The sequence below is a fragment of the Diadema antillarum genome, unplaced genomic scaffold (assembly GCF_040938485.1).
Source record: "Diadema antillarum isolate AM-2024a unplaced genomic scaffold, OU_Dant_1.0 seq00001324_RagTag, whole genome shotgun sequence".
Taxonomy (NCBI): Eukaryota; Metazoa; Echinodermata; class Echinoidea; order Diadematoida; family Diadematidae; genus Diadema; species Diadema antillarum.
The window spans coordinates 125,422-148,526 of record NW_027272095.1 but is presented as its reverse complement, the minus strand read 5'-3'; positions in this window follow the sequence as shown (position 1 = coordinate 148,526).

The window sequence follows — 23,105 nt, the reverse complement described above, 5'->3', positions numbered from 1 at the left end:
TTATGTCGGCAGGTGGTGCATAACCGACGTCATTGTTAAAAGATTGCTGCAATCGAATGATCTCTTTATTAATATATTTTTTTTTCTGCATAGTCGTACATTATCAGTCGCTGGTGCACTTGCGTGTTGAACTTCACAAACGCCTGTTAATTCAATCCTCTTCTTCTTCCTTATAAAAACACCAAAGAGTTCAAATACACAAGCATACAAAGTAAACGTTGTTGTAACCAACAAAAAAAAGGGGGAATAAGAATAAAACCTTCAAAAGAGAATGAAGTGTAAACAGGTGCAGATATTGTGGAGGTGTCGTGGCCGAGTGGATAAGAGCGCTCGTCTGTGAACGACATGAGCGTGGTATGGTGGGTTCGAGCCCATGCCAAGCCCGACACGTTTGCCCTTCAGCAAGGCACTTTATCCACATTGCTGCTCTCCATCCAGGAGTATAAATGGGTACCCGGTAGGATGAGAAAGCTTATGTTGGTTGATCAGCATGTGCGCGCCTGTAAAATGGCTGCGACTGGCTGGAATGCTCCCCAGGGAGTGGAGAATGAGCACTGTTTAGTGCTGGTTGGAAATAATGTATCCAGTGACCGGGGTAATAATAGTCTGTAAAGCGCATTGAGACACTTAAGTGTAAAATGCGCTCTATAAAAACCAGCTATTATTTTTATTATCGTTAATTTCAAGATAGAAGGTGAAGACTACTTCTAACATGACATCACAACAAACACTCGACAGAAACAAAAACAAAATATGCAATTCTGGTTTATTGTACGTATGATATCATGCAGATATTGATTTACCAGAGGTGGAATATAAAATATGAGATAATCGCGGGAAATTATATTTTCGTCGAGAAAAAATGTAGTATTCCGAGACAAAAAAAAAAAAAAAATCCCAAGGGAAATGAAATGTTATATTCCTACCGAAGAAAAAATGTCAACATCTGTTATATTATATGACCTATAGTTCAAGAAATAGACTGCTGTTAAAAGCAAATTAAACAACTTCTCCTTTTTTTTAAATAACAGTCAAATTAATGAATGCGCGTGACAACAGCGCGCTGGGAGTATTCAATTGAGCCAGGATACGTATAGTGTTTAACACTTTAAGATCTAGCATAACTTTGATGGCTTTCGTTCTTCCGTGGAGCACGACAGCTGCAATATCATCATCGCCTGATACCCAGCAACACAAAACGTTTTCAGAACGTTTCCTAAACGTTTTTTTTTTTTTTTTTTTTTTTTTTTTTTTTTTTTTTTTTTTTAAGGTTCCGAACGTCTTCGTATAAGATGGACGTTTTTAAAACGTACATACAACGTCAAAGTTGGGACTTAGCAGTTACCCCAAAGCACAGGTTTTTCGGAGAAGGTTTTAAAAACGTCAATGGACGTTACACAACGTTTCCATTATGTGTGCTACGTCTTTGTCCTTTATAAACGTCCACAAAACATTTTTATTAGGTCTGCTACGTCGACTTCGTCTTTAATAAACGTGTAAAAAACGTTTTTATTTGGTCCGCTACGTCTTCGTCGTTGGTTTCTTTATCATGAATATTCATGCCAGTAATGAATATTCAAATGAGGAAATATAAGATTTGAAAACTAGTGGAAATAGATAAAAGACGTTGAAATCTAAAGATTTATGCCTGATTCATACTTTCAGTGTTAGAAATTGTACCTAAGTTATTGTTCAGTTATTCACAATATCAAATTGTGTTAAAAAGAGGTATTTTCATATGTTGATAGGCCTAATTGAGGTGTGTGTGTGATTTAATTTTAGTAACCATGTCTTCATGCATTACAAACAAAAATGTGAACATTGAGCTACTATAGCTCCGTGATATCCTAAACACGTAAGTTCACTACATTTTAAATTTTAAAAAAAAATGCATGCACGTGGACAAAAATAGTCACCATGTTGCGTCACATAATACGTACGTCTAAACCAAAGAGGTTCTTTACGTAATAGAGTAAGCGCTCACCATTCAGTGCGTACAAATGAAAACGGGGCCAATTAAACAATGGCGCGCGCGCACGAAAGAGGTCGACTACCAGAAGCCTTACCCGGAAGTGCCTATAGTAATACACGTAAAATACAGCTTCGAAGATGGGGTTGGATTGGAAAAATCATTCTAATTTTAAGGAAAATCAATATTTCTCCATATGCCTCCGGATTTTGTAAGAGAGATACATTTTCAACACAGTATACGTGTTTTGATGAAAAAAGGACTTGCTCTAATGTGTCAAATATGTGCTTTAACATGAAGCCAAAATTGCCAAACATGCATTCATACTTCAATAAAGATTGCAGAAAGGTATCCAGTGTATACTCTTTGGTATGGAGTACTGATTTCACATAATATATATGTCACTTAGAAACATCAGACACACATACAACACACACTCCCACACACATACAACGCACACTCCAACACACACACACACACACACACACACACACACACACCCACACACCCACAACAAACACACACTCACAACAAACACACACATAGCACACACACGTACACACCAAACCACATTTTTTTTTCAAATTCCAACACACACACACACACAGTCACACACACAAACACTTTACCTTTTTTTTTCAATTTTAACACACACACACACACACACACAATGCGTGTCTTGAGTCCAGACCATGCATAACTCAAGGCACAGACAGCAGGAAGGACTGCAAAAACACTATTGGATACGGTACACTATCACCTTGGAGGCTTTAAAGTTGATTGCATATAATTACATGGTACACATAATGGACAGCAGGTAAGTATGTGCGATTCTGTCTTAAATGTTGCTGTTTGTAGAACCGGTTTATTAGCCAGTAGGTAGTCATTCACTGACGGTAAGCACAAATATTTAATGGTTATTCAATTGAGTGCCTCATCATAGTAATTGTGAAAAGGGCAGTACATTCACTTGTTATACTATAGTAATATAAATCTGTGCATGTATATAGACCACACTTTGGCATGTTATGTCAGTATCATTGCATTGTAATGCTGCGGAGTACACTTTCTGCTGTGCTCTCTTACATTCCTTTCCATTAAGTTCACATAGTATGTATAGACAATCAAATGCAATGAAATCTTGCTCCCTCTTGTGTTAGAACACCCAAATGCTGCACATCTTTGAGGTATTCTGGGCTCCTAAACAAAGTTAATCATGTCAGCACAAGTAAGACTGATAGGTATTTACGTGTGGTACCTTCGCAAATGCTCGACTTCTCGACTTGTTTGCTAATGGCGGCGGGTCGTTCAATTGGCCCCACTTCTATATGATAGCGCGCGCTCTAGAACCTTTTTGGTCTAAACAAAAATGTGCGCGTATGGATCGTTGCTTTACTTTATTCTTCACGCGAGAAGCAAGCAGTTTATAGAAGCGCATTGCGTACGTTTTCTTTGGTTACTAGATCTACATAGCAACGACTTCGAGGGTCACGCAATGTCGGCGGCGAAGGTAGGCTACTTGCACTGCGTCCGCATGACGTTCGCGCATATAATAATAATGATGATGATAATAATGATAATAATAATAATAATGATAATGACAATAATAATGATAATATCAATGGTGGTTTCTTGTAGAACGCACAGGTCAACCTTCCAGTACTCATGGCGCTTCCAAAAAAAAAAAAAAAAATAGACAGGCCCTATCATTATGTTCAAACATGACAATAGAAAAGAAAATGGCGAACAACAAACAAATAAACACATACCAGATAAAGAATTGTTTGGAACATTATAGACTGCAGTTTTAGAATCCTCAGTGTGAAAGGAACAGATGAGTTTGTTATACGGTTCATGTATTTACTTTCTTGTCCATGAACATACAAAATAAGGGACAATAGGTCGTCAGTATCCATACGCAAATTAATTGTATAGGGTCCCATTTTTCTCTCTCTCTCTCTTCTTTCTTTCTTTAAAACAACAACATCCATACGCAATCGCCCGGCATAAAGCGCCCGAGAAAGATTGCATAGAGGCTATCCTTAATTTTGCTCCTAAAGTTGATTCTACGTGAGCTTACAGAATACCACTTATCTTAAGATCTCATTTACATCTAATTACATCTAATTAACATATCAAGTTACACCCATATCCTAAGCTGGGAGAGAAATACGGATCTCTGACGTCATTATCCTATTTCTCCTCCACGCGCGGTGTTACAGAATACCAATCGCGTATTTAGGAGCAAGAGCTGTCCTAGAATCCTTACAGAATACCACCCCCGGTCCATATATAACGCCATTTGTTTAAAGGGGATGGCTAATAAATGAGTATCTGAATATAAGAACGACCAAAGTCCATGGAAGACCATTTCGAGTAAACTTAAAAAAAAAAAAAAACCTTCATATCTTTTTTATTTGTCCAATAATATTCTATTTAACTGTGATGGGAAGGCAACATTGTATGTACAAATTAGAACATTATATTATTATGACACCAACATTTTACATTAATTGTGGAGAGGCCATTTTGTGTGATGGACTTGGGTCGTTCTTTGAATCATATGGACTTGGGTCGTTCTTTGAATCATACACATGATATCCTGCTATAGAGATGAGAGAAGGATGGGAGAGGGCGCTATAATATGAATGTAAGATTTAAATCATTCATTTCAGGCACTTCCAGGGGTAATCAGGATTTATCATTTATATACAAGATGAGTCCATGCATAAGCTACAATTCCCCATGACAAACTGAATTTGGCCAAAAATTGGACTTGGGTCGTTCTTATATTCAAGTCTTCAAATGATCAATGGGAATCTGTGGGAATACTGGGGGATGATTGTTCCAATACTTGGGGGATTCATTTAAGAGTATATTATATATCATTTGTTGGGTGAAAATTATTTGCTTCAGAATGGTCTCATATTCAAATAATGTGCAGTTTAATGTTTCCAGGTTAGCATGCCTGTACAGTGACGGGGCGATCGTTAACGGTCCGTTAACAGTCGCCGTGTCACTGTACAGGCATGCTAACCTGGATCCCAGTTTCCATAGATTTGCATTCTATCTAACAATGAGGTCATTCAAGTTCGAGTGAATTTGAATGATCACCGAGATCCACATTCAGAAAGGTAACTAATTCATCGAATTTAATTTCATCAGCACGCAACTTCATGAGTTTCTCACAAGGGTGCAAAAAGAGCATTCAAATTAAATATGCAAGTGTAACGCATTCATATTTACATCAGCACCGCCGTGGAGAGCGTTAAGGAATTCAAATTCAGAATAAGGCAAACAGTTTCAAAGTATGGGCAGTCTTTTTCGTTGTTGCCTTTATTCTTTGTAGTTACTCAACAGTTACTCAGCTAACAACTTTCATAACCCCACTTTCAAACACATACATTGTACATTATACACTTTATTCATACACGATTTTAGCCGCTGCTACATTACAGAGTACGCGTGAACAACTCGAATACGGACACATTTACTGGATGAAGCATGACCTTGACAACCAGCAAACTGGCAATATAATTCTTTGGTGAAATAGATCTATCCACGGCTGATCCGATTGCGGCAATTATGGACACGGGGAACTAAGGAATTTGATCAAAATGGATCAATATGGATTTGGACATTATAGGACCTGTAAGATATTCTGGGATATGGATATTTTCTAAATGTTAGATCCATGTTGTTAGGGATGAATTAAAAATGACAGAAAGGTCGACAGGAAAGAAATATATCCAATGCAATTAAGATAATTATATGAGACTTTGAAATGAAAATGAAATTGTATCATCCAATCGTATGACAGTGAAAAAAGCCCGAAGAAGTTGTGTATGTTGATTGAATTCGAATGTTTGGTGTGCGAAGTTGTGTTCCTATAAATGAAATTTAAACTGCTATTTGGAACGATTTGAACGTCTATCCAGCTGGCGCGAAATTGAATGCCAACTTTGAGTCGTTAAATTGAAAGAATTTCTCTCTGAGTTGAATGAAAAAAAATCTAAAAGGAATGACATGAAATGTTATTAAATACTCAAACAATTAAAATGAACCGTGAGAGTAGAGCAGTGACCAAAATCGCAAGAATTTGATTTCGTTCCTTTTCATTGATTCGAATGGAAATCTGTAGAAATTGGGCGGGAAAACCTATACTTTCCATAAGACCTATAGGCCTACTTGGTTGCAAAGATAACGGACTCAGAGGATAATGACTTGGAGAGGAAGGCCTGGGCAGCGTGCCATAACCTGAAGCCAGTGTAAAAGTTATACATTCCCAAAAAGTACAGGCTACATCATTCTGTGCACAGCTATACAGTGAAACCTCTTTTTGCTGAATTAGTCAGAGGGCTGAAACTCACAAACAAACTAACTCGGAAAGTAGATGGGTACTACACAATAATTTTGAGGACACTGGTTAGCTGTTGGTGTCAATCAGAACGAATGAAAATGAGAAACTAAGAGTTGTATGGAGACCGTGCCATACGCCAGCTCGAAAGAGACCCAGCAAAGACAAGAAATTGTTCAGATTATGCTCGACAATATCTTGAGCTAACGCTACACGCAGTGGTTTTAAAGGAATTCCTTCGTGGATATGCCTGAAGTGGGCTGCGTCAGCGCTAAATGTAATATCGACCCTAAATGTAATACACCTTAATCCTTAATACAGTAAGAACACTCAATGTAATGCATGCCAACCCTAAATGTAGCATCGACGTTACATGTAATAATCTTTAACTCTAAATGTAATACCATCTTAATCCTAAATGTAATACTGACCTTAAATGTAATACATTTTAACGCTAAATGTAATAACGATCCTAAACGTAATACACCTTAACCTTAAATGTGACCGTGCACCTCAAAAACAAACAAAAAGTCGCCTGACATGAATTTTTAGTTGAAGCCATATTCTGAAAGAGCAGACTTTAAGCTTTAAAATGATGTGTAACTCAAATCAAATGGACTCTTCTAACCTATCTAAATATTGGAAAGAAAGCACAAACTCAGGAAAAGTGTGAACTAAGAAAAGAGGCTCTGAAGTACAGTGTCTATTCAAGCGCTTAATCTTTACCAAATCGTGCTGGCTGTGCGATGAATGGGACAAAAAAAAACAGGGAGTAAACCACCAGAGTAACAACGATGAAGTGATTATCAAATTAAACTGAAATTAAGCATGCCTTATCAACACATTCTGTCCATAATTAATGCCAACTTTCAAAGCAGTAGCACTCTCCTTTCAAAAGTTATTAGAGTTGAAAGTGACGAGTGTGGACAAGGTTTTTCAGAAATGAAAAAGGGATTCTAAAGACACACCTAATCACACTATTCGACCAAAAATGTTCGAGATTAACTGCTAAAAAAAACACACACTTTCCTGCCCGTTTTATGACACCAAACTTTAGCATAATGTAAAAGAAGACCCGCTCTTTCAGAAAATATGAAAAAATCAGGTTCGGCTAGGTTGACCCATTTCACTTTATTTTCAGTCCTCACGCAGAATCAGTGTGTGCGACTTTATGTTCGTTTTGAGGTGCACGGTCACACATGTAATAACAACCCTTAAGGTTTATTCTAACTCTTAATCTAATAACCAGAGACAACTCTAAATGTAACTCATTTTACCCTAAATGTAATAATCGAAGACAACCCTGAATGTAATACATGTCAACCTTAAATGTAATAACTCTAAATGTAATGCATGCCAACTCTAAATGTACTATCGATCCTAAATGTAATATCCACCCTAGATGTAATATATTTTAAATGTAAATGTAATATCCACCCTAAATGCTCTTGGGGAGCTCGTTCATTCCGCGTGGCTGCTGCAAAGATATGGAATGGCCTTCCACAGTCTATCCGCAGAGCTCTTACCACAGAATCTTTTAAAACAACCCTCAAGACCCATCTCTTCAAATTGAAAAACTAGCCAATGTGTAAGAATGTATGTTTACACATTTGGAGACAATGACTTCCTGGAACTATTTCTTTTTGTTTTAACTGTCATATCACAAGCGGTGCACCCATGAAATTTAAGCTGAATTATGTATTTATTTTGGAGCAAGCGCCATGAGCGCCTGACTTGGCGGATACCGGCGCTATACAAGACTTCATCATCATCATCATCATCTAAACCGCATCTTTTAAGAACAGCAATAAAGCTGCTTAGATTATGTTGTTGCTGCTCACCCACACAAGAATCACATAGTTTTATTTGTTCCTTTGTTTACTAGAAAGTTAAATAGGTCCATGTGACATAGTTGTTAAATTCTTTAATTTCTTTTTTATTTCTTTTAATTTTTATCATAAAATCTCAGAAACATTTTGTATTCCAATCGTCGTTCTGTGTTTATGATTATTTACAATTTTGCTAAAACTGGGGAAAAAAATGAGGGGTAAAAATGCTTTGCAAGGAAAATTTGAATATGATTAGTATTGACCCCCCCCAAAAAAAAAACAAAAACAAAACAAAACAAAACAAAACAAAACAAAAAGCACAAAACAAAACAAAAACAACAAAAAACTATACCTTCTGATGAAACGGAAAGATAGGTAGAGCGAATAGATTTTCAAAATTAGAAATTAGAAAAAAGTTGGAAAGATTTCGTAAACTCTTATGAACCATAATTATCTATATCGTGTTTCAGTGAGAAAATAACTGTCCCAAATCACTGTCCGAAATATTAGTCTGACGCTCACTACTCTTTGCAGTCACTTGACTACACTTAGTGAAACTATACTGAGGCAATCGGTTCGTGGGGATGGTACATAAAGTAAAGACAACAGTGCCCGTAAAGCAAAACGAACGAAGTCTATTTTATGAATTATATCAGTAAATGTAGTCAACTGGACTTACTTGTAATTTGGAGTAGCGACGTTTCACATCGTTTCCGGGACGCTTCATCATCCCGACTGATCTTTCGGCCTGATGAAGCGTCCCGGAGAGGACGTTGAACGTCACTGCTCCAAATTACAAGTAAGTCCAGCTGACTACATTTACTGATATAGTTCATTTGTGACCGTGCACCTCAAAACGAACATAAAGTCGCACACACTGATTTTACATGAGGACTGAAAATAAGTGAAATGGGTCAACCTAGCCGAACTTGACTTTTTCATATTTTCTGAAAGAGCAGGTCTTCTTTTACATTATGCTAAAATTTGGTATCGTAAAACGGGCAGGAAAGTGTCTTTTTTTAGCAGTTTATCTAGAACATTTTTGGTAGAATAGTGTAATTAGGTGTCTCTTTAGAATCCCTTTTTCGTTTCTGAAAAACCTTGTTCACACTCTTCACTTTTAACTCTAATAACTTTTGAAAGGATGATGCTAATGCTTTGAAAGTTGGCATTAATTTTGAACAGAATGTGTTAATGAGGCATGCTTATACTTTCATTTTATTTGATAATTCCTTCATTGTTGTTATTCTGGTGGTTTACTTCCTGTTTTTTGTCCCATTCATCGCACAGCCAGCACGGTTTGGTAAAGATTAAGCGCTTGAATAGACACTGTACTTCAGAGCCTCCTTCCTCAGTTCGAACTTTTCCTGAGTTCGTGCTTTCTTTCCGATATTTAGATAGGTTAGGAGAGTCCATTTGATTTGAGTTATACATCATTTTAAAGCTTAAAGTCTGTTCTTTCAGTATATGGTCTTAACTAAATATTAATAAATAAATGTATTACATTTAGGGTCGATATTACATTTAGGATTAAAAAATATTGCAGTTAGGGTCAATATCACTCATTATCATGGGTTGATTTCATTATTACATTTAGCGTAAAATGTAGTACATTTAAGGTTGTTATTAAATTTAGGGTGAAGTTGTATTACACTTAGGGTCGATATTACATTTAGCGTTGATATTACATTTAAGGTTGTTATTAAATTTAGGGTGAAATTGTATTACACTTTGGGTGGATATTACATTTAGAGTTGATATTACATTTACGGGTGATACAAGGGAGACCAATTTACCAACTGGTCTTCGCAAGACATGCAAGAAATAAGGAAAGACAAAGACGGCTGCTGCTGTAAGAAATTAATTCATGGATACTGCCTGACTTGATTGATATTGAATAAATTGTCACGATGACACGTTGATCAACCTCGTTGAACTTGTGTATGGTGGTCACCTGGGTGGCTACCAAAGACAGGTTTGACTGTACTCTGAAAGAGGTTGGTACGTAATATAAAAACATATTCAGAGCCAGTAAAATCTTTGTAACACAGATGAGTTACCATCCATTGTTCAATTTATTTTGAGAATTCATTAATGATAAGGGATTATCAAATCTTGATTATTATATGTGGACGGTACATTTACAGTGGCGGATCCAGGGAGGACCACACCGCCCCCCCCCCTTATCTATTTTTTTCTTTCATAATTAAACAAAAGAAATGAAAACGTGCGCCCCCCCCCCATTAAAGTTGTAAAGGCGCCCTCTCTTACTTGAATTTTTGGATCCGCCCGTGATACTCACAACCCCAATAATCCTTCCACAAACATCGCCCTTGCCTTGTTCTTGTGGAAGGCAGAAAATGATCGAAATGCTATTTAATGTTTGGTGGCTGCAATTCTAGGAGACCTACTCCCAAGTGGATTCTGGTAATGCCGTCATGAATTGCCTTTGTAAATTTTCTGAAAATGTTACGATGGCAATCAATTGTAATGAACATAATGAAATGTAGATTTGAAATATGCTTTGTCAAGGAATAGTTCAAAATCAGCCTGATAGCCTAGTTGCCAGTCAGTCCGCAGCGCGTGCGATAATGAGGCACGAACGACAATTTTATTCAGAATCACGTTTGCGCAGTCTGTGCCCTTGAGACTGACGAGATTTCGCGATACTTTGCGAGAGTTTTTGCAGAGGTCGCAACAACAGCTTTCATAGGTTTCGCAGTGCATTGTTTGACCCAGGATGGTTGGGTAGGTTATAGAGCTGATTATGCTCATCAATTTGATACCTAATTTCCCTATTTTTGATCTCAATATAGTAGTCCATTTTAGCATCAAAGTAAACGATTATTTTGCCAGTGTTCAAGAAGCTTTTAGATCATAGTTCGATATTTTGCTAGTTCCTGACTGGTATTGAAAATAGATCTCCATAATTTCTTCGATTTCACAATCGTGAATCTTGAGCGAGTATGATCAATTAAAAAACGAAGAGGGGCACCATTTTTAAAGTTGTGAATTTTCCTGTTGAAAACAAGTCAAATTATGCTTTCTTACCGGAAGTGGGGTAGTGAATGAACACGCGTGGAGTGTGTTGTTGATACCCAGACAATGGTCGTGGACAATGACCAGGATTGGAATGCTTCATGAGGAATTCCACTATCGCAGCTAGTCTTTGTTCATTCTGAAATGTGGTGTGTGCAAGCACATTGAAACATGTGCTTACTTCTTTCATGTGCATGCATTTCACCCTGTGTCAAGAATTCAGACTAGCAGTGCTCAGGGCGATCCACATGAATAATTGATAAAGCATTCATATGCCTTGCAGCAGAGCTCGGGACAGGTGGTAGCCTAGTCTAGCGGGCGACGTATTTTTAGCCTAAATCAGTGATTGGCAGTCAATAGAGGGCGCGACGATGTGGAAGTCAAGTTGGCTAAAAATCCGTCTAGTAAGAAACCTCCGAATAGAGGCGTGGAACCGGGTGTGGCAAGACAGTTGTCAGTCGTCAACTCTCGAAGTTTTATTGGCTGAGCATCGGATGTCAATCAAAACACGTCGCAGAGCCCGAAGAAATGCTAGTCTACTCTCCTATGTATACTACATATGTGACCCTGCACCTCAAAACAAACAAAAAGTCGCCAGACATGAATTTTTAGTTAAGACCATATTCTGAAAGAGCAGACTTTAAGCTTTAAAATGATGTATAACTCAAATCAAATGGACTCTCCTAACCTAGGCCTATCTAAATATTGGAAAGAAAGCGCAAACTCAGGAAAAGTGTGAACTTACTGAGAAAAGAGGCTCTGAATTACAGTGTCTATTCGAGCGCTCAATCTTTAACAAACCGTGCTGGCTGTGCGATGAATGGGACAAAAAACAGGAAGTAAACCACCAGAGTCAAAACAATGAAGGGATTATCAGATTAAACTGAAATTAAGCACGTTTTATTAACACATTCTGTCCATAATTAATGCCAACTTTCAAAGCAGTAGCACTATCCTTTCAAAAGTTATTAGAGTTGAAAGTGAAGAATCTGGACAAGGTTTTTCAGAAATGAAAAAGGGATTCTAAAGACACACCTAATCACACTATTGAGTCTCCCAAAAATGTTCGAGATAAACTGCTAAAAAAACACACTTTCCTGCCCGTTTTATGATACCAAATTTTAGCATAATGTAAAAGAAGACCCGTTCTTTCAGAAAATATGAAAAATGCAAGTTCGGCTAGGTTGACCCATTTCACTTATTTTCAGTCCTCACGCAAAATCAGTGTGTGCGACTTTATGTACATTTTGAGGTGCACAGTCACATATAATCTTTCAATAAAAATACAGTTTGCCTGTCTCTTTCAGCTTAGGCTTCCTACTACAGTATTTTTTTCACTCTTCTCCATTCTTTTTAAGGTGTATTACATCGTGCCTTACTTCAAATAGAAAAGAATAATGGTAATCAGTGCAACTGACTTCAGTTGCAAATCTATGAGGGTTTTGCACGTGGAAACTACGGCCAAATTACTGCAGAATGCAAACCTTCCATCATTGAAATAAAGTCTACTTGATATTTACTTCAGTTGTAAGTTTCAGAAATGTAGTATTTGAAATCACCACTCCCCTTTATTATTTTTAAACTTGAGTTACCATATTTTTTTTTTATTAAACTTTGAATGATATTTGCTTAACATGAATAAAGCTGCTGTCAATACATCAACCCCTATATCGGAGAACCGTAGACTTTAAACAGGCATTTTCTGTCGTGTTCACGCGTGATCACACTGTCACGGAAGAGCTCGTCCGCGATACATGGGCGTCCAAGGAGAAAACAAAGAGGAGCTGCGACACAAAAAGATTCCTGAAAAGCCAAAAGCCCAGGGCAAATAGGGTGCATTCTTTGCAATCATGAAATTACGAGATGCCATCTATGTGGTCCTGGCAACAAGTAAGGAGAAACCAATTCAATCTGATTCACATTTCTTTGCAAATGCAAATGAGAACATCTTTCTGACCATTCCGTATGCATATGTATGGTTAAATTGAGTATCATCTAACAAGTTAACAACTGTGGTAAAAGACACATACAAACACGCACGCACACACACGCACCAACACACACACAGGACGTACATGTATTACGCAACTGAAGCACAACACGCAAGAGTTGTGTCCATGTCCAAATCGCTAGAAGTGACACGTGTGGCTCTGCTAAAGAGTCTTGTACTATTTTCGCCTGGAACATATCGATTAGAGGTAAAGCGTGGTTGTTAAAGGGAGTGAACATATTTTTGGTTGAGACCTACTTTCAGGTTATTTGATGCAAATTGGTTTTGAAATGGCTGAGATATCGAAAAAAGAGCGATTTTAATGAAGTGTGGGACCCACACTTTATTACTATCGCTTTGTTTTACTTTGTTTTTAGATGTTTCAGTCATTCCAAACCCTGATTTTCATCAAATAAACTTTGAATTCCTTCATGTCCTTTCTGGGATTCATATATCATTCCAAGGATCGTTAATCTGATAATAAAATCAGGTCCGTTATTTCGAAAACGAAACATTCTTCTTTTAGTTCCAAAATACGTTGATGTGACACCAATAATAAAAAGGTTGAATATTATGCAGTAAAAATTGTATGGAAACACGCACATGTATTCATGCCTACACACGTGCACACACACGCATTGACACACACAAAGACAAGCGTAATGACAAACATACACAAATTTAGATTTTCTTTATGTATCTCTTTATTATGCCCTTCGCACAATTACCTCCCACTCAGTGAGTGGCAAGATTTTCTTTATGTATCTCTTTACCTGGGGCCATCTTCTTCGTCGGGCTTAGCTTATGATGATGGTCCCCTGCATTTCATTTTTATCATTTCCTATAGCTTCCTTTTATATATAATATTCGTTCTTGAAAAAGAAATGTATGTATGATCCAAACGTTACGAATATTAGCTCTGTAAATGACTATGTAAGCATTTTGTTGATTTGTTGATTTGTATTGATTTTGAAATGCAGAAATAAAAACTGAACTGAACTGAACTGAACTAAAAGGTCCAAAATAAAGTACTCGTGTATGTGCTGATAATCCCCTTTGATATACGGCCCAAATCATAGATCAGCCCCTTCCCACTCTCATAACTCAAATTCATCAGACATGCAGCGATTGTAAACCAAGGATAACAGAAACAGGCAGCAACGGTGACGAAGTTAAATCAGCCCACAATGTGCTTAGCTAATACCTCAACTTATTTTCCTCTATGCTTAGAGTAGTACGCTTCGGAATATGCTTTATCAAGACATTTTGTCCAAGACACACGTGCTTTGGATTGCAGGGGTCAAATACCTCAGACAATTGTAAATAAGTGGTGAAGAAATAAGGCGGCAACGGTAACGAAATCTATTCAGCCACAATATTCTTAAATAATCCATCAACTCGTAATTCAACATTGCTGAGAGTTACATGCTTCTCAACGAGCCAAATCAAGACATTTTATCCAAGAGACGTGCCCTTTGGATTAGAGGCTCAAATACTTGATGACGTTGTAAATACAGGATGAAATAATAGGGCAGCAGGGTGACAAAATCGATTCAGCCAACAATATGCTTAGCGAAGACATCAAATCATTCTGCCACTTCGATTAGAACTGCATGCTTTTCAATGTGCCATATCAAGAATTTCTCTCCAAGTGGCATGAGCTTTGAATAAGAGGGCTGAAATGCATCAGACAAATGTACAGAAAGGGAGACGAAAAAAGACAGCAACGGTGACAAAATCGAATCAACCTACAATGTGCTATGGTAATACAATATCATACCACTTTGCTAAGGGTTACATGCCTCTCAATGTACTATATCAAAAAGTTTCTTTTTTTTTTCCAGGACATATGTGATTTGGATTAGAGGGCTAATATACTTGATGAGGTTGTAAATAAAGGGCGAAGAAGAGAAAAAAAGGAGAACGCTGACGAAATCGATTCAGGCAACAATACGCTTGAATAATACATCAAATCGTTTTACTACTATGAACGGAGTTGCATGTTTCTCAGTGTGCTTTACAGTTCATCAAGAAGTTTTTCCCCAGTGACGTGTGTTTTGCATTCTAGAGCTCAAATACATGAAACTAATTGTACATGAAGGATGGTGAAATAAGGCAGCAACGGTGTCTAAATCGATTCAGTCTACGATATGATTAGCTAATACGTCGAATTGTTCATTTTGTTCAGAATTGCATGTATCCCATTGAGCTTTTGATATGGGGGCTCAAATGCATCAGAAAGTTGTACATAAAGGATGCAGATAAAGGCAGCAACTGTGAGGAAATCTAACTAATCATAAAAATGGTGGTTAGGCAATATATCAACTCGTCATACCACTTTGCTGAGAGTTGCATGGTTCTCATTGTGCTGCGGCAAGATGTTTTCTCCTCCAAGGGGCATGTGCTTTAGATTAGAGGGCTCAATTGTATCAGGGAGATGTAAATAAAGAGTGACAAAAACAGACAGCAACGGTGACGAAAGCGATTTGGACCAAAATTTGCTCAAGTACTACGCCACTCTTTATACCTTTCTACAGAGAGCCGAATGGTTCGTATTGTGCTTTATCCAGGCGTTTTTATCAAAGAATGGTGTACTAGTACTTTGGATTAGAGGGCCGCATGCTTCTCAATGTGCTATATCAAGAAATTCATAAAAGAGACGTGTGTTTATATTAGAGGGGTCTAAAATACATGATGAGGTTGTAAATAATGGGTGACGAAAAAGGCAGTCAGGGTGATGGAAGCAAGCAATGTGTCTAAATGATGCTTCAAATTGTTATACCAACTTACTTAGTGTTCCATGCTTCTCAATGTGCTACATCAAGACATTTTCTCCCAAAGACATGCTCTTTGCATTCGAGGTCTTAAATACATGATGCCGTTGTACACGAAGGGTGACGAAAAAGGCGACAACGGTGACGAAATCGATTTAGTCCAGGATATGATTAGCTAATACATCAAATTGTTATACCATTTTTACAGTTGTATATCACAATGTACTTTATCAATATTTTTTTCAAGTTGCATGAGCTTTGGATTAGACAACCGAAATGCATCAGAAAGTTGTACGTAAAGGTTGACGAAAAATTCACCAGCTATGACGCAATCAAATCAGATCAAAATGTGGTTACGTGATATATCAACTCGTCACGCCACTTTCTTGGGAGTTGCATGGTTCTCAGTTTGCTAAATCAATACGTTTTATCCAAGAGACGTATGCTTTGGATTATAGGGCTTAAATGCATCAGACAGTTGTAAATAAATAGTGACAAAAACAGACAGCAACAGTGACGAAATCGCATCAGCCCAAATTTTGATCAAGCAATAAATCGACTCGTCATATCACTTTACTGAGATATGCATGCGTCTCAATGTGCTTGTCAAGATGTTATATCCAAGAGATGTGTCCTTTGGATTAGGGGGCTCAAATGCATCAGTCATAAATTTGTAGATAAAGGGTGACGAAAACAGGCAACAGCGGTGACGGAATCGAATCAGCCCACATTTTGCTCAATATATAAATCAAGTCATCATATCACTTTACTGAGATCTGTGTACTTCTTATTGTGCTTTATGAAGACATTTTATGCAAGACATGTGGGCTTGGATACAGGGCTCAAACGCATCAGATAGTTGTAAATAACGGGTGACGAAAACAGGCAGCAGCGGTGACAGAATCGAATCAGCCAACAATATTCTTTATTACTAGTACATTAACTCGTTATACCGCTTTACTGAGAGTTGTATACTTCTCAACGTGCTATATCAAGACGTTATATCAAAGAGAAAAGTGTTTTGGAATATATGGCTCAAGTACACAGGGGAAAACCCCACAACGAAGAGCTGTACGTTTCATATGCAGTGACTACATTTTCCGCGATCCAGACTGTACCACGTGCATGAGGGAAAAACTGAACTTGCCAACTCTTACCTTGGGATGCTAGGTCCGATGATTAAAATCATTCTTCGAAGTGGTAGAGGGGTTGGTACCAGCCCTACATTCTGGAATTTTTTTTTTCTCACTAAAGTAAGACCCAAGCGAAATGTTACAGCAAAGAAATATAAAGAATGTAACGTAAGAAAAAAATGTCGAAAATTACGTTACAAATCAAACTATTAAAATGCTACACAGTAAGGCACTGTAACACATCAGTATACCGACCGATGTTTCCTCTTTTTTTTGTGTGAAACCGATCCTGGTTTGGAATTAACTTCCAGCTGAAGTCGCTTACAGTATATTAAGGAGGTTTTCAAAGCAAAGATTGAGCAAAGTATTCTTCACTTTGACTACCAACGCTCCCAACGTGCCCTCTCTCACCCGGTGCCTTATACCGCAAGGTCTTGCACCGTACTACGTCCAGAACCAGAAAGGATGACGAAAAAAAGGCAGTAACGGTGACGACATTTAATCAAGCCCCGATGTGCTTAGGTAATGCATCAACTCGTAATACCACTTTACTGAGAGTTGCAGGCTTCCAAATGCTCTACATCAATATGTTTTCTTCAAGAGACAAGTGTTCTAGATTATAGGCTCAAATACATGATGACGAAGTGAATAAAGGGTGACGAAAAAGGGCAACAGCGGTGACGAAATGAATTAAACCAACAATATGATAAAATATTACATCAAATCGTTACACCAATTTGTTTAGACGTACATGATTCTCAATGAACTATTTCAAAACGTTTTTGTCGCAGAGATATATGCTTTGCATTCGATTTCTTCAAGGACAAGTTTACCTTACTAGACACGTGGATTGAGTGAATGCATTTATATTCATGTGTAATATTGTTTAAGCATATTGTTGGCTGAATCGATTTTCTCACCGTTGCCTCTTATTTTCGTCCGAATTCACGAAGGTGGTACAAAACCATGGCTTAAAGCATGGACCAAAACCTTGGATCGCCAAGTGTCGCACGGAATATTTCGTTACGAAATTGGTCATTTCGTCGACAAACTGACCGCTTCGTTCACCAAATTATCATATATGTACAACTGCCTCATGTACTCAAAGGACAAGTTCACCTTCATAGACATGAGGGTTAAGTGAATGCAACAATATTAGTAGAACGCATCAGTGAAAGTTTGAGGAAAACTATACAATCATGAATTTGTAAAGTATCTGCACAATCACTGCTACATGAGAAGACTATGATGTCATATACATAGAACCATATGAGGAAAATAATAAGCGGGGGTGCTGTGGCATAGTGGATAAGACTCCCGACTCCCGATCTGAGGACCCGAGTTCGAGTCCTGCTCAGCGCTTACGTCCTTGGACAAAATGATTTTACACACCATGTCCCTCTCGACCCAGGTATATAAATGGGAACCTGGCAACGCTAGGGTAATAATAATAGCAGGGCCCTCTGGTAGAGCAGTGGCAACACTGAAGAGGCTACCCTGGATAAATAAGACCTTATTATTATTAATAAGAGAATTTCACAAAACTTTTGAATAAAGTTCATATTTCTTGGACTTGTTACTGACGTATGTTATATGAGTAACATTATCCCCCTCGCCTTCTGAAATAGAGAAGTCGATTGTTTTTTTTGTTATGCGAGAAAAGTGGAAATATGTTTGATTTTCTTTATACTTTTTTATATTGTTGTACACATGTGACATCACAAGCCATAGTAGTCTTGTCATCCAGCCATGACTGAGCAGAAACTTTTAAAATTTATAACTTTTGAACGGATTGTCCGATTTTCCTCAAATTATCACTAATGTGTTCTACTAATATTGCTGCATTCACTTAACCCGCATGTCTATGAAAGTAAACTTGTCCTTTAAATACATGAGACAGTTGTACATGTGTGACCGTGCACCTCAAAACGAACATAAAGTCGCACACACTGATTTTGCGTGAGGACTGAAAATAAGTGAAATGGGTCAACCTAGCCGAACTTGACTTTTTCATATTTTCTGAAAGAGCGGGTCTTCTTTTACATTAAGCTAAAATTTGGTATCATAAAACGGGCAGGAAAGTGTGTTTTTTTAGCAGTTTATCTCGAACATTTTTGGTAGAATAGTGTGATTAGGTGTGTCTTTAGAATCCCTTTTTCATTTCTGAAAAACCTTGTCCACACTCTTCACTTTCCACTCTAATAACTTTTGAAAGGATAGTGCTACTGCTTTGAAAGTTGGCATTAATTATGGACAGAATGTGTTAATGAGGCATGCTTAATTTCAGTTTAATCTGATAATCCCTTCATTGTTGTTACTCTGGTGGTTTACTTCGTGTTTTTTGTCCCATTCATTGCACAGCCAGCACGGTTTGGTAAAGATTAAGCGCTTGAATAGACACTGTACTTCAGAGCCTCTTTTCTCAGTTCACACTTTTCCTGAGTTTGTGCTTTCTTTCCAATATTTAGCTAGGTTAGGAGAGTCCATTTGATTTGAGTTATACATCATTTTAAAGCTTAAAGTCTGCTCTTTCAGAATATGGTCTTAACTAAAAGTTCATGTCTGGCGACTTTTTGTTTGTTTTGAGGTGCAGGGTCACATATAGGGTGACGAAAATGAGAGGCAACAGTGACAAAATCGATTCAGCCAACATTATGCTTGAACAATACACTATATCGTTATGTATAAAACTTTTCTCCATATTACAAATGCTTTGGATTTGAAGGACACGCATGAGATAATTGTAAATAAAGGGTGGCGAAAAAGGCGGCACGGTGACGGAATTGATTCAACCAACAGTATGCAAAAACTAATCATCAAATCACTATGCAACTTTTCTGAGAGCTACATACTTCTCAATGTGCTACAAGAAGTTTTCTCCCATAGATATGCTTTGAATTCGAGAGCTCAAATACATGAGAAAGTTGTATATAAAGGGTGACGAAAGAGATAACTATGGTGAATAAATCGATTCAGCAAACGGTATGCATACATACATCGAATTATCAACATCACAATCACAACAATCACAACATCCCGTCGCCCTTTAATCATAGTTTTAGACTAGTGATTGAACAATTGCCCAGCTCCTCACAACAATGTATGATCTTTTTCTTGCCCATGGCAAGAAGATCCAGACTGATACCATATTTTGGATGTCTCCAAAGCTTTCGATATATTACCGAACAGTTCTCAGACGGTTACTATTTTTGTGCTGAATAAACGACCTACCAAATACTCTCAAGTCCCGACTCATTACGCCTTTTGGTAGATGACTGGCAATTAAAAGAAAATAAGTCAAGTCTCAGCATGATTATCTCAAGTTACAAAATTTATTTCAACGGAAAAAGGGCATCCGACTAGGGAATGAGGCTCAAAGGTGACAAATGCCAAGTTATGAGCACTGACGACAAATCCTCATATATACTTGCCCCAGGCCACCATAGACAAAATTATCACTGAATGCAATGTACATATGACCAAGAATGAATTTCTCAGGAGGTATCACTTTGCATGTGCTGATATAGCGAAGTATACATGGACACTTCATTACACTTGTCTGGGAAGAACTGAAACTGAGCTTTCATCAACAGAGTACATTGAACTTGATGATCTCACGTCTGAAGATGGCTCAGATGTTTGGCCTATGAACGAGTATGCTGAATCACCAGAAGGGAATAGTGACAGTGATGATGATTAGATACGGGAGTAAAATCAAGTTCAAGAAACTTTACTGAATTAAAGGCATTATTTATCATGTGCAGATGAAACAAAAACCCAGCTTAAGTGCTTCAAAATAGTTCTAAAATTTGGATTAGGGATAGAAACGACAAATGTAAGCATTGAGTACTATAGTACTATGTATTGTTGAATATACAAATTGGGTACAAGAGTTATGATAAAACAGTTAGCTAGACCAAACCGTATTAAGTTATAGTTTATTGAGAAAGGCTTTATTGGTTGGGGCTTTTTTATACAACTGACCTACACAATGCATCAAAATCGACATGATAATTCAAACATTTTTAAATCACTACTCCCGATAGTAAACAATGCCTTTGATAATCTACATTGCCTCGTTAAATGTTTTATACTGCTACTAATAAGTATTTCGTCTTGTACACAACATCCATCTCTTTGTGTTGGATACACAGCATTTCGATAATTTTCTATAGTTTCTGGGACTTCTTTCAAATCATCTGCTCTCATCGTCAGGGTTCGCTCGCATCTTATTAAAAACCGTGTTTAATTGGTCTTCTTGTTTTTTGAAGGGAATATAAGCAACATTGTCATGAATTATGATCAATGCACTTCAATACACAAGCGCTGCACTGGAGCAAACTGCAAACCACTGGTAGAATTATAACTAACTAATCACATTGTTATGTGTACTATACTGAACTGCAAACCGAATTTGGTTCACGTGAGTGAATATGTATTACACAATATAGGCATATTTGCAAATATAGGCCTATTGGCATAAATTTCCAGTTTAGAAAATATGAGCAAAAATAGCAAGATTGAACAACCTTATTGCTTTTCTCAAAGCCAACATAACTTTGATCTCCTTTGCTTTCTAATATAAATGCTATCTCGACTATATCATAGCCATTTGATTTCAAATATTTGTTGTATGGATGATTAAACTGCAGTTCTATTATTATTGTACTGACCCATACGTTATGGTGGTATAAAAGCACTTGTTACAGGCAACCTCATTTTCTCAAGAGAAGAGCAATACAGAAAGCGTTTCAGCGCCTCTGTCACAAATTTCCATCATTTATCCATAAATTACAAATATATTCATCTCCCATATTGATAATGTTATATTATCATAGATCTAAGTGATTTTCACCATGATCATATAAATCGTTGATGCTATTTCCCCATACTCATTAAACGACTCTTGGCGTTTCATGACAGCATGTTTTACAGTAGTCGTTGAGATAAGTTGTCGGTCCATTTGCACACATAATATAGAATGCAAGGTTTCACTTCATATTTATTACTCGATAAGTTATTACTCTACTGAAGCACTTCCATCATGACTGGAAATGTATGTGCCGCTGGACAGAATCTATAGCTTTATAGAGGATCGCATTTCCATGTTTCGCTATTCGAACAGAGTCACTTTCTTTGTCAGCTGAATTGGACATTGTGAAAAGTTTTGTTGTTTTTTTTTCAGGCAAACGTATATCAAAGCAATGAAAATTCTGGCTTTCGTGCGCTGACCACTAACGCAAGTTATTTATACAGATATTTTGTTGAATAGATGCAGAAAACCTTGGCGGATAAAGCTTGACAAGAAAACTATAACAGTGTGCTGATAAAAGAGATAACAGGGTCTTATACGAAGCGTAAAAGCGGTATCGTGTTTAACATCTTCTACGGAGTGAGAATGGTGAATCTCCACATGCAAGCGAAGCTTCTATCTGAAATCGGTTTGTCACTGCATTCAGAGCAACAATTTTGTAAATTCCAATTCAGATGTCCTCATGCTCACTCGAAGTGCATCCATATTTAAAGAGTATGCTTTACCCATTTACGCCTATTCTTCCTATTCATATTTCACACTTTCAACAAAAATATAAAAGATACTGCTGGCGCTCGCGCATTTCCAAATATGTACCTAATGTGTATACTTTGTGATGGCCACGTTGACCTGCCGTAGGGCCTACACCTGGAAATGTAACTTTAACATTTCAACCAAATATAACCTCCCTCGAAGTACTTTCTGAGATATGAAAACCAGGAAAAATAAGGTATAGCCCATGAGCTACCAACTATATAAGCATGTGTAAACATTATTCGTAGATTTGATTTGACAACCGTGAAATTGGATCAAAACACATTTACATATTAAAAACTAGATATATCGCTGCGGCGACTGATATGCCTCCGCCATAATGCATGGTTCCCCTAATAGGGTCTATAGTACAATGTCTTGACAATGTGCGATGACAGTTTCACACAATTGGCAAAATATTAAAATGACAGGTTTGCCACAAATTTGC